This window comes from Erpetoichthys calabaricus, chromosome 4 (assembly GCF_900747795.2).
Source record: "Erpetoichthys calabaricus chromosome 4, fErpCal1.3, whole genome shotgun sequence".
Taxonomy (NCBI): Eukaryota; Metazoa; Chordata; class Cladistia; order Polypteriformes; family Polypteridae; genus Erpetoichthys; species Erpetoichthys calabaricus.
Genome location: NC_041397.2, coordinates 316,447,704 through 316,458,379, shown reverse-complemented (window position 1 = coordinate 316,458,379; position 10,676 = coordinate 316,447,704). Strand labels below are relative to the sequence as shown.

The 10,676-nt window shown below is 37.9% G+C and overlaps 2 protein-coding genes across 4 annotated transcripts in view; one reads left to right on the top strand and one right to left on the bottom strand.

Moving 5' to 3' along the window:
* LOC114641108 (CD276 antigen homolog) overlaps positions 1-10,676 on the bottom strand; it is a 722,545-nt gene that overhangs the window by 247,229 nt on the left and 464,640 nt on the right. The gene's annotated exons all lie outside the window — the stretch shown is intronic.
* The window catches only part of LOC114641109 (CD276 antigen homolog), a 745,815-nt gene that overhangs the window by 331,734 nt on the left and 403,405 nt on the right, over positions 1-10,676 (top strand). The window lies entirely within an intron of this gene.

Here is a 10,676-nt window from a genome sequence, read left to right as displayed (position 1 = left end):
TTTTGCGAGTGGCACTGCTGTGGAGTGAAGTAATAGATAAAGATGCCTCACGCAAGTGCTGCTTGGGATTGTACAAACCGCTGTACGCTCCAAACCAGATCACAGGGATTACATTTTATAGGTAAAGCTGAACAATTATTTTGGTAATATTTGGCCATTAGAAAATCCTGTTTTATAATCTTAACTTTAGCTACGCCAGGCCAAACTAACAAAGCTATGCATTTATGTGCTCAAGTGAGCCTCCAAACAACGTTTTGGCTAAACGTATTTAGTCACTAACTATGTAGATTGTTGTTAGCTGTTAACATTTCTCAAACTTTGAAAGTTTCCCAAAGAAATCCATCTTAGGAAGCAGTGGGAGGTAGCCCTTAGACGGAATTTCGAGAAAGCTGTCCTGTGATGTGTGCCGTGCTAGTATGGTAATAGATACTGTACCGGTATCAGATGATCAAACCTACCACTTGCTCACATTAAAAAAACAAAGGAGGTTTGATGATTCCTTCTGAGGGTCCAGTCAAGGTGGTCAAAGTAGCTGAGCGTGTTATCCGACAGTCGACATTAGGGCAAGCTGTCAGTGGATCTTTGATCAACCAGTTTGTTCGGGCTGAGATTGGTTCAGATGATGTGTTTTTTTTTCTCAAGGAGCACACTGAGGAAACACAGATTGAAATTGACAACCATCATTTCATGCTCATGTCTTTAGTTGTGTGTGTCTTCCACAAACTAAGGCTGCACCATATTGCCAGAGTGAATACTCTCAAATTACAGGACCTGAGTGAGCAAGCGGGAGTGTAAGTCTGGAGGAGATCAGTGAGTTTGTGGAGAGCTTTAAATGCTAAGAGCGGTATTTTGTATCGTATTCTGTAGTTAACAGGGAGCCAGTGAAGTTGTGAGAGAAGAGGTGTAATATGTTCACTGGGTTTAGAACAGCGGGTTATTATCATGGCAGCAGAATTTTGAAGAAGTTGTAAGCGAAGGATAAGAGATGCCAGATAGAATAGCATTACGGTAATCTATACGTGAGGTGACTAGGGCATTAAACAATACTTCAGTACTGTGTTACGTAAGAACAGGACGAAGTCTAGAAATGTTTCGGAGATGGAAGAAGGCAGTCCGAGAAATGTTACTTATATGGGAAGAATTATTTAATAATAATAATATTATATAATAATTGCCATTATTAGTGTATAAATGGATATAAATAATTGCATTTAAACGGTTCGCCAACATCTGTTGTATGGAAACGATACTGTTTTAAACGTTATTGTTATTTCATCAGAAAACCCGGTTTCCACGTCTACCTGTATTAGTTTAAATGGCACTTTTGCCACTTCCAATATGACGGACTCGATGACGTATCGTATCGACTGGCCAACACAGTGAATGCGGCGTCTATCTAGTCTATGATCTGCGCAGTCAGCAGTCGATTCGGTCACTCGCTCGTCTGCTGAACTGCTTTGGCTCAAAGCGTAAAAGCAGTTGTCTGTGCTACAGCGGTAATGTGTGCTAACGCTATAGTTCAAATCCTATTTGGGGCTCGCATATGTTAAAATAAGGACTTTGTATAAAACAGTTATGTAGTACTTGTCTGTAAGATAACATATATTTTAGAGACATTATGAACGATTTACACGGGGCACCTTTTTCCTTGGTGCAGAATCGTGTCCATCTAGAGTCAATAACAAACTGATGAGCATATTTTGCGTAAGGTAGCACGTATTACAACAATCCAGAATCTACTCTACCCCATGTCGATCATATCAGAGAGGCTAAGAAACGCTTCACTAAAGCAGACGTGGTCATTACACCAGTATATGCGCAAGACACTCTCATTAAACATTTTTACTATTCAGTGATTCCCAGATCTGTAGCTGATTTGTATTATTGATTTCCAAAAAGCAATGCGAGTAAAAGCGTGTGCTGCATAACTAATCACAACTGTCTTTCAGCGCCATCAACAATGTCTTCTGCGTTACTGAGACCAAAAAAGTTGTAAATTAACTTTGCGAATTCATCCAGAGGTGGAAATAAAGATCACTCAGTACTGACAAGAAGGAACTGCTGGATAAGCACATCTGGAGACAAACTTTCAAAAAAGCACCTGATTTTGCCAGCAACATCCTTTCCTTCTGAATGCATCTTATCAAAGGCATAAATGGGGAGGGGGGTAAATAAGTAATCTTCCAAACTGCAGCACAACAGAGTAAATCATTGATGTAAATAGAATTATTGAAAGATTAAGCTTTTGTCGTTTCTATATTCTTAAACCATCTTCCAGTTCCACAATCCCCCGCACTCACTGTCACATTTAACGTTCCCTGCTCCTCACCTGTCGTGTCACCCAAAGCATCAACACTCAGTTTCATTCAAGGCTTTACCGTCCTTCCTTTCATAGACATAAAATAAGACACACATTTCTTTTACATACGTGGCCAATAATAATAGTAAACTGGCAGGAACGAGAAAAAGCACAAGATGGGAATATTCATGACAAGAGCCTGGGCATCAGGGTGAGGATGTGCCTTGTCACCCATTACGTGAGCTCGTGTGCCACCCCTCAATTGTGCTGGCACACGTTACACTGGGGGGCAAATGCAATGGAGAATACTGACAGTGTACACCTTCAGAAGTGGAATAAATCGACTGTATAAGTAGAACATTTCAGATAAACTATGAATTTTGTTAATCATAAACAATGCAACATAACTATTGTATGTGTTGTTACTTTTTATTTATTCTCACCAAACGTTACATATCTACATGGGACATGAACAGGGGTAATATGTTTATAATCATTCTCACTAAAATACACTGTGAAAATATATTAATGAGCAAATTGAGATACATTGGCCTTTAGGAAATATCAAAAAGCGTGTGCGCTGTCATTTAGGACAGAATGCATTGTTAATGTCACACACTCTCTACTGACGCGATGTCACGAAAAAAAAAGAAACAGCACAGTCCATGTAAACTCACAGCCTCCTTGATTTTTGACCTTATGATTAATTGTCAATATCAAATCAATAAAGTCATTTTAAGAATATGACAAGTCTGCTATAGTCAGTTAAATTAACGGTCCTTTTAAAAAGTTTGCTTATACAGAATATAAAACAGAATCTCAATGATAAGGGACTTGCGAGTAGTAACGAATTATATGTGACACTGAGAAATTATAATTCCTAATAACGGGAACAAGTAAAAACTATGACTTCCAAAAATGGACACTGTAAATGTATAGGCATTTCAATAAATAATTTAGGAGACTTGTGTGTGCATTTCAATATCGATTTAAGAACTAGGTCGGCCACCTGTTGTAAATGGTAGCTCAAGCAGCACTTAACAGTAAATAGTCTAACAGGACAATGACTGACTGTACGAAGATGCTGCGCCGCTACAATAAAGGTTCACACTGTCATTCTGCATGTGTAGAAGGCGCTGATTGGCTGAAACTGTTTATAGCGAATTGTCCCAAATTGGAAGTGCCGTATAGCGATCAGAAACGAAAAGACACATTTCAGCATGCAGCACAGTAGTTTGTTTTTTTTACAATACAAATTCAGTACGACACCAGGGTCTCCAAACACACAAATATAAAGCTTATTATGTTTTACAGTAAAACTCATTACATACACAATATAATTAGGGACGTGTGACCCCTGCCCAACTACCGCAGTTCAACCTTCCCTCAATAGCTCGATTCGCTTGCTATCCATCCAAGTTCGAAAATTTTGTTAAATGGAGGAATTGACTTGACTCTCTAAGAAGACAAGGAAAAACTCCCAAAAAAACTTATAGGTAAAAAATGGAAGAAACCTTGGGAAAGGCAGTTCAAAGAGAGACCCCTTTCCAGGTAGGTTGGGCGTGCAGTGGGTGTCAAAAGAAGGGGGTCAATACAATACACAAAAAAGAACAAATCCTCAATAAAAAAAATTAGAAATACGGAACAGAATTTAACAGTAGATGATATCACATAATAAGATTTCAATAATTTTTGACTCCTGGAGACCTCATCCATCAAGCTGCCTCCCCCATTTGGCCATTCCATGGCTGAAACAGTGTTGGGCCAGCCAGTCCAATGAAAGGACCCCTCTTTCTCACGATTCCTGCGATCCTCCATTAGGGATGACTTTACCTTAGGCAGGCAAAACAACTTGGCAGGTGTGCCGTGGCACCAAGTGCCACATTTGAGTAATTAGAAGAGAAACAGAATAGGTGAGGGTTAGTATCCAATTCTAACTATCATGTTACTTATGTTTTAGTGCTAATGACTAACAACAGAGATGCAGTCTGTACAGTTAATCAGCAGCTCTAGTCAGGATATGCTAAACTGAAGTAGTGAGTCTTCAGCCGGGATTTAAAAGCTGAGACCGAAGGGGCATCTCTTATAGTAGCAGGCAGACCACTCCACAGTTTAGGGGCCCTGTAACTAAAAGCTCGACCTCCCATTGTTATTTTATTAATCCTTGGAACCATAAGCAGACCAGCATCTTGAGATCTTAATGTGCGCTCTGGTTTGTAAGTCATGATAAGTTCAAACAAGTAAGCCGGACCTCGGCCATTTAATGCTTTATATGTTAAAAGGAGGATTTTGAAATCTGCCCTAAACTTAACCGGGAGCCAGTGTAAGGATTTAAGGACTGGAGTTATGTGTTTGTATTTTCTTGTTCTTGTATAATTCTTGCAGCCGCATTTTGTATTAACTTGAGGCTGTATAAAGAACAGTTTGAACATCCAGTAAACACCGCATTGCAGTAGTCAATCCTACTAGAGATAAATGCATGAATTAATTTCTCAGAATCCTGTTTATTTAGAAAGCCCCTTAATTTCCTAACATTTTTAAGATGGAAGAAGCATGTTTTGGACAACTTTGTAATATGCGCTTTAAATGACATGCTAGAGTCAAAGATAACTCCTAGATTGCGGGCTGATTCAGCAAAATTAATTGGGATTCCAGCTGAGTTAAATGATGACAAAATATTGTTATAATCAGCGTCATTCCCTCCAACAATTAACATCTCTGTTTGATCTGTATTTAAAGACAAGTAGTTTTCTCATTCATCCACTCCTTTAATTCGCTAACACAACTAATTAAGGAAAACATCGGAGAAACTTCATCTGATTTAGATGAAAGGTATAACTGGGTGTCATCTGCATACAAGTGAAAATTAACATTATGTTTCCTAATGATAGATCCCAGTGGAAGCATGTAAAGTGAAAACAGTAAAGGTCCCAGTACTGAGCCCTGCGGGACACCATATTGAACTTCTGTGTATAATGTTGGAGTACTATCAGCACATTTCTGTACATATTGGAATCGATTTGATAAATAAGAACTAAATCAAGCGAGCATGGTGCCTGTAAGCCCAACATCATTTTCTAGCCTGTGTAGTAAAATAGAATGGTCGATGGTGTCAAATGCTGCACTTAAGTCCAACAACATAATTACAGTGGAGTTTCCTTCATCAGAGGATATCAGAATGTCGTTTACAACCCGCGTTAGTGCCGTTTCTGTACCATGACCAGTGCGAAAACCAGACTGGAATTTCTCAAATAAATTGTAATGCGTAAGGTGTGACTGAAGCTGATTGGCGACTACTTTTTCTAGTATTTTAGAGAGAAACGGTAGATTTGAAATAGGCCTATAATTATTTAATATGTGTGGGTCTAGGTCTGACTTTTTAAGTAATGGTTTAATGACTGACACTTTTAGTGTATCAGGTACTGTGCCATGCAATAATGAACTACTGATAATGTTTAGAATAGGTGCTGCAAGAACCTTCATTGTACTTTTTACTCGTTTTGTTGGCACTGGATCAGGGAACAAGTAGTGGGCTTCATTTTAGAAATTAAAGTTAAGACTTCCTGCTCAGTTACAGGATTAAAATTACTAAAGTGCTGAATGCAATGTGAGACAGGGTTTGCTAAGCTAGTATGTGGTTTGTACTGTGATGCAGAGATCTGGGATCTTATATTTTTAATTTTCTCATTGAAGAAGTTCATAAAGTTTATACTGCTAATATCTGTTGGTATTTTGCACTGTTGATTTGAATTTCCATTTGTTAATTTAGCCACTGTTCTAAACAGTACCCGAGCATTTTTATTATTGTTATCTATTAATGTAGAATAGTATTCTGAGCGAGCTTTAAAGAGGGCTTTTTTATATTTATTAACACTCTCTGTCCATGCAATTTGAAAGACATGTAGCTTTGTTGTTCTCCATCTGCGTTCCAGTTTTCAACACTCTAATTTAAGAGCTTGAGTGTTTTCATTAAACCAGGGAGAGTTTCTATGTGCTTTGATCACTTTTGTTTTAAGGGGAGCCACTGTGTCCAGAGCATCTCTCAAGGTCACATTATAATGTGATGTTAGCTGATCTAAATTGTTTTCCACAATTACACTTGACTTACGTTTACATTTGATGTTAACTGATCGAAATGGTTTTTCACAATTACACTTGACTTACTCAAAGTATCTATAAATTTTGAAGCAGGTTTGTTATCACCTTATTCAATGGAGGGGTTCATGGACATCAAATGGCAATGAATAGAAGATGAATTAATGAAAATACGTGAGCTGCCTTCCGCAATTAGTCATCGCATTTTGATGGTGATTCTAAGTGGGGATGATTCTCGAACATATCTCTTATGCAATCCTTCCACAGTATCTCTCAAAATTATTTAGTTCAAATTGGTTTTAAAGATTTCACTCCTGATCATTTTTTATTATTAATTATTTTGATGAGTCTTTAATTCGGATCAAACTCAGGCTAGCACTACGCTCAGAATTTGAAAAACAACCACCTTAGTTAGTAGAGCCACTGACAGCGTCTTTTCTTCGTAGCGAACACGTTACGTTTCTGCTCCACACAATGTTGTAAAGTATTAATAAATGAAATATTTCAATACTTGATCAAATAATAACATCTGTGCTTTAAGGATTTCACCTTTTTTTCTCAAATGTGCTTACCTATATCATGGCAAAGTACAGGGATAAACCTTTATTTTCCATCTATTCCGTTTTAATTAAGTCAGACCATAGAAAACATTTAAGGCTATTAAATGTGATCTCAAGAAAAGATGAGGGTTAATTATAATACTAATAACAGGAGCGATTATAATGATAAAGTGCAAAAGTAAATACTAATTGAAAGAGCCGGGTATCCATGAGTGAGGCGTCTTATTTTGTTTAACTCTTGCTATCGTACAGTGCATTGCTGCCTGTCGGCGTTAGTTAAATATATTGTGACAGATAGGGGGCGCTGTCGTCCCCTTGAACGTCAGACGCCAGGTAAAAGTCCAAACATTTAAATGTATTATTATAATAATGTGCACAAAGCACCCTCCACTCCACAATACTCAATAATCAATCACAATGCACAATCCTCCTCTCCCAGCAGCTCAGTCACCCTTCCTCCCAACTCAGCTCAACTTGCTGGGTTTTCCCAGAGTCCTTTATAGTCCGTGAAGTGCTTCTTTCTCTCAGTCCACGTGATTTCATAACACTTCTGGGTCAGGTGAAAACTCCTTCTTTTCTTCATCCTGGAAGTACTTCATCAATTCCATTCCCGTGACTAGAAAGTACTTCCAGGCTATAATAAAAATCCTTGTGCCTTTCTGCAGCATCCCCTGGAGGCCCCCATGTTATCCAGCAAGGCTGTAATGTAAAACCTCACTGTCCATGATGCCCTGCTGGAACTCGGGGCACCTCAATGTTGCAAGAAGGGCTCCACCTGGTGGTGTGGGGGTATTGGCTGAGATGAACTGCTGGCCATATACCACAATATATATTTATATTTTTTAGACATCAAACACTAGAAGCTGCTGACAAACCTTTCTCTTCGTTGTTAGTCTGTAGCAGCAAAAAAAGTAAAAGCAATAACAGTTGTAACAGACATCATTGAAGTGGATCATGAGTTTGTGTAACGTTAATGAAAATGGCCAGGAGGTGTCAGTAGAGAGGCGAGTGTCAAATGCTTCAAAGCTTCGATACGATTTCTGACACAATTGCTTCAAACGTTTTGATGCTTCATGAGGCTTCACTCCGCCCATCACTACCCCTGGCCGCTGAAGGCGGTCTTGTCTTTACATTGTTTACAGCTCGGTGCAGTTAAAAAGTAGAAAGATGCAAAGCTGTTTTCCTCATCTCTTCTACTATCAAGTACTGCCAACTGAAAAAAAGTTACAATGTGGTAATTTCCGCAACTGTCACGTGGACGAATAAATAAAACTTCTCTGTCAGAACGCGCCTGGCGGCAGACGGCTCAGCGCTGTAGTCCAGAGAGGAGGGCTGGGAGAGGGCGACGCGGGGCGCACTTCTATTGGATAGATCGGATTGTTTGTGTTTACTTCTTTTCAATATCAGGAAAATAACTCTCACACAAATAATAACAATTCGTAAAGACAATATAAAAATGGCGTCCACAAACAAAGTGATTAGTTCCTGCATTATAATATGTTCTGTGGTCATACATAATTCCCTTATTGCGTGGTCATACGTAAATTCCATTTCATACATAATTTCCATATTGTGTGGTCATACGTAATTTCCGTTTCATACGTAATTTCCATATCGTGTGGTCATACGTAATTTCCGTTTTAAACAAGAAAAGAATTTTATATACTGTATATAGATTAGAAAAAATAGTTACAAGATGATTTGTGTAAAAATAATATTCTAAATAAAGGTCAGACTTTAGTAGATGTTTTGATACAGTTTTAAATGGAAAATTAACCTACCTTCAGATTTTGGACAGAGAGCTGACAAAAGATAAAGATAACAGGGCAACAGGGAGTAATCAGGGATCTATCCTTGCATCCTTACTTTCTAATTTATATTGTAGCACTGATTCAGATATCATTAGTAAATATGTGAAATTTACAGGAGTATTTTAAAGTGGACAGCCAGCAGACACTGGGGGGTCTGAACAAATACACACAAACACACACAATAAACCTGGACAAAACTGGGCCAAATCTTGGAAAATTGAGTTTAATGTAGATATCTGCAAAATACTATGTACAGGTGAATGTGATGCACAATACTTGTCACAGCCTCACCAGGACTTCATTCCTGATATGTTTTTCTTTTGTTTTAGTTTTGTTAATCTTCTTCTTATTCTGCTTATTTTTATTTTTCTTCTTTGTTAATTTTTTTGCAATAATCTTTTGTTTAATAATTAAGCTAATATTGTGTTTTCTTCTGTGACGACCTGGTGTCCAAGGATCACCCTGGTCATCCCCCCAATTTAATAATAATAATAAAACATTTTATTTATACAAGGCGTCTTTCAGAGAACTCAAGGACACCGAACAAACAAACAAACAAACAAACAAACAAACAAACAATAAATAAATAAATAAATAAAAGACACAATTAATGGTCTCCTACATAAACCAGTGTCCCTCTGTAGATGATTAAAATAAAAAAAAAATATAACAAATAAAAACTTTACTTTTCTTTGTGCAAAGAGCACATAACCATCAATTTCGACTCACTTCTGTTGATTCCACTATCTGCTAGTTTCTTTACTTTCCCTACAACTTTATTGAGCATCTCTGTTTTAACTCCTCCCATTATTTGGAAACAACCATTATTTGTAACTTACATTTTAATTCATATTTTTAAATATTCATCCAGTCTTAATAGTAAATTCTAAGAATACTCTCATAATAACTTGCAATACCTGAAATAATCCATCCATCCATTTCCTAAAGGCACTTCATCCTGAGCAGAGTCACAATGCAGCTGAAATCTATCCCAGCAAAAAGTGGGAACAAGGCAGGAACAATATCTGGACAGGACATCAGTGCATTGCTGGGTGAAAACACACACACTCACTATGGCCAATTTAGCTTTGCTAATCCACCTGACCGACATGTTTCACACATGTTGTTAAACTGTGAGGGAAAACCACATCACCTGAAAGAAACCCACCCAGACATTGGAAGAAAATACAAACTCAATTCATACAAAAATGCATATATATACTGTATGAACGTATTTATCATACAGTTTCTTACTGTCTGTCTGTCATAATTTATAAAATCCTTATTTATTTCCCCAAATGTAATTAAATGTTGGAGTGATCCCTCTTTTTATACCTGTACATAACGAAGCAGGCAGTACAAAGCCTGCCTCTGCATAGCGGCTCAAATTTAGACCCCTATGTGATGTATGAGGAAGGTGACATGGCCACCAGTTCAAACAAGAACAGAAAGAAACATACAGTACATGAACAAGAATCATACATGACAAGGCAATGAAGCACACTACTAAAGAAAAGTAAGATAGCCATAAACATTGCTTAAGCAATACTGTTGACAGGTCATTTTGAATTTGAAATGTCAAATCCATAAACGTAGCTACTGTGTGCACCCTCAAAAGCTGGCTCATGGTGTGTGGTTTATGTATCATATTGCAAGTTTATTTCCTGTAATATCTTCAAATAATTAGCATAGAATTATTTGTTGCAGCTTATTAGTCCCTTTATGTTGAGCCCAAATGGGTGGGGCCTCCCAAGGCCACCAGTGAGCATCTAATTCGGGATGATACCAGCCAATAAGAGCACTCCAGACGATTATGTGCCCATGTAAACACAGATTTTTAAGAAACCAGGTTTTGCCTTAATCAGGCTATTCATGTTAATCCAGTTATGTGCGTGCATGCAATCACACTGA